A 3,204-nucleotide genomic window follows, 5' to 3' on the forward strand; every position below is an offset into this window, starting at 1 on the left:
TGTTCGCGTTGGCCAGGGCAGCACGCGGCTCCAAGACTTTTCGAAGTCGCTGTGCCATACCTGGCCACAGGCATTTGTGTTTTAGCCTAAGGTAAAAGCTAACATGTTTGGAAAATAACAATGTTGGCGAGCCTGCCCGATTGCAGCCCTGCATCGTTTCAATATCACAAGAAAGGACGGGGTGGCGCATTTGACATTTCATTGCGCCCGCAAATCGAAGCGATTAGGCATCGTTAGCAAAAGCAGCCACAAAGAACTTTGCCTAGTCGATCTGTCACCAACAAATCCATTGTCCGGGGTGACGCGAGTCAGCTTGGTATGTGAACATCCGTGGTCACATTAAGCGGAGTCGTGGAACTATTTTCACAATAACTTCGCGAGCCGAGCCAGTGCGATGCACGTGACTCACGGCAGAAAAGACATCTTTGTCTCTGCCTCTTTTTTATCTCTGGGGCCTTGTGCACCCAGAGATTGGTCGAGTGTCCTCAGTTGGACGGCTCCACCTTGCTCGGAATGTCCGAAGCTTCCTTCTTGGGAAAAGAAACGGGAGAGGGGGCAGAGCGCAGGTTGCATTCCAGTACCAGGCGGGTGTGAGTCATGGCGCGGCCCACGAGGGGGACAACAATGCCGGGGCAGCGTCATCATTCGCCGGGGCTACGTCATCATCGCCGAGGCTGCCTGTCCCCCTGCCGGCCCGAAAGACTTGGTCACTTCCGCTGTGATCAAGATGGCGTCATGTGTCCTCCTGCTGCCTGGTTCCGTCTCCAACCTTGGGAACCTGGAGCTGGGGTTTCGCTGCCATTCATTGGGCTTTGAGTGTCATTCCCCGACACACTTCGCCGTCACGGCGACCCTGCTGCTGCCCTAATCTGCGGATTCCCGTCCCGATGCCTGGAGCCCGCCTGCAAGCCACATGCACTGCGGGTGGGCGCTCGTGCCGACGCCAACGACGGGGCGCGTCGTCAGGGTACGCTCCGGCGTCGTCATTCCTGGACTTCGGCCAAGACATCGTCCTGTCCCTGCGCCATGGTGAGCCACGGACTTCAGCGCCGGGAGCGTCCCCGAAGATTTTTGTCATTTGTCAACCCTAGCATGTGGGGGTCGGTACCGGACGCGGTAGTTTTTTTTTTCGGTTTCTTTTTTTTTATTTTTTTTTGAGAGCCGGTAGGCCGTTTTATTTTTTTGGCCTACCTTAGCCTTGAGAAGGGCGGAGTGTGGGAACCATTGGGTTCCCTCTATCCCTATCCAGGCCTAGCTTCGAGCAGGCCGTGGGAGCCGTCGTCACCAATGGCGTCGGCCTCCCGGATACAAGGAACCACGAGGCCGAATTCCCCGAAGGGGCCGGCTCTCCCTTGCCCATTTTGGGTGAACGCGCCTTCGGCACACCCTTGAGAGTTATAATGGACGCGACTGCTAGTGGCCTCCCCGGGCGCGTCCATTCTCCGAGGCTACATAAGCTGGCCCCGAAGGTGGGCCAGAGGCTCTCGTCGGCGGAGGCCCTGGCTCTACGGAGCTTGGTTTTTCTTTGTGGGCCTCCGACTTCCCGTGAATCTGTCTAATCCGGCAGCGCGGGAAACCGACCGGGTGATACTGGCAATTGAGCCAGCGCCCAGACTTTTCATTGTCTAAGAGCGAAGCGTGCTGGCATTGCAGTCAATAAACACGTCTTTATCCGGACCCATGGAACCTTTGTGTTTCTAAGTGGTACCCTCAAAGAGGAAATTCCCACAACTGCCGCGGAGATGTGGGGACCGCGCTACTAGGTTTGACGTCTCCTTTGCGATATCGCCGCTGTTGAGACAACCCTTTGGTTACTCTATCGGTACCTGTGTTAGTAGCAACATCACCACATAAAATGACTGTCGGCAGTGATTCGCATCCGAGCGGGGGGACGGAAAGAGGTCCCCCCGGGAGAGAGTGAGAGGAGAGCCCCCCAAGCCAGGCGGCCCTCCGCCTCACGGTCAGGTCGGAGCTCACGGCGAAGAAGGCCGAGCGTTCCGACCCGCGGCCGTTATCACAACCATCGGGGAAGGGAGACCAGAGGAATCCCCACAACATTCAGGCAATACAGAGGGACGTAGTAGCGGCCTATGGGAAGCGGCAACCCCAGCACTTTAACCTCCCTCTTTCAGAGCGCAACGCTTTCAAGGCCCTAAGCAATAGAAAGGACATTATAATCAAACCGGCCGACAAGGGCGGCGCCGTAGTTATCCAGAACCCCATTGACTACCTTAAGGAAGGGTATAGACAACTTAACGATACCAAATTCTATTCCAGACTCAGAAATGATCCCACCAAGCAGCATGCCAAAATTAGACATGAGCGGCTTGTCAGGCTGGAGGAACAAGGTGAAATCACCACTAGCACATTAAATGCTCTAACTGCCAAACACGCCGTCCCAGGCCGATTTTATATGGTACCAAAAATTAACAAAAAGCCAACCCGGGGTGCCCCATCATATCCGGATCAGGGACCCTAACTGAACCGATATCTAGCTTCATTGACAACCTAATCAAAAACATCCCTCCGACATTTCCATCGTACGTCCGTGACACAAATCACTTTCTTAGAGAAATCTCAAAATTGGAGGTACCCAGGGATGCATTTCTTGTAACAATGGACGTACCGGCCCTGTACACGAATATTCCACATGCGGATGGCATTGAATCGCTCGTGTGAACGTATAATAGCTACAGGGAAGACGACCTTCCACATGGCAGTGTTCTGACCGCTCTCGCTGGTTTCGTGCTCAAACTAAATGGCTTTGAATTCGACAAAAATTTCTTTATCCAAACTAGCGGCACCGCGATGGGAACAAAAATGGCCCCAAATTACGGAAATATCTTCATGGGTAACCTAGAGTCTAACTTTCTTTCGAGCTACCCCCTCCAACCGATGTTTTACAAAAGATACATTCATGATATATTTATAATCTGGCCACACAAAGAGGTTATCAAGGCTTTTAACTCTGATGACCCTTCTATTAATTTTACTCATAATTATTCCAAAACCGAAGTTCATTTTCTAGACGTCAGGGTAATAATAGAGGGCAGAAAACTAGTCACTGAACTCTATCGAAAGCCGACTTACCGCCCAAAATACCTGCACTTCGACAGAGGGAGTCATATTTAATTTACAAGTTCAACACTAATAAAGATGGGATCAGTGAACACCTTGGAATAATGACGTCCATGCACGCAGTTA

The sequence above is a fragment of the Ixodes scapularis genome, unplaced genomic scaffold (assembly GCF_016920785.2).
Source record: "Ixodes scapularis isolate PalLabHiFi unplaced genomic scaffold, ASM1692078v2 ptg000303l_1___fragment_1__unscaffolded, whole genome shotgun sequence".
NCBI classification, from domain to species: Eukaryota; Metazoa; Arthropoda; class Arachnida; order Ixodida; family Ixodidae; genus Ixodes; species Ixodes scapularis.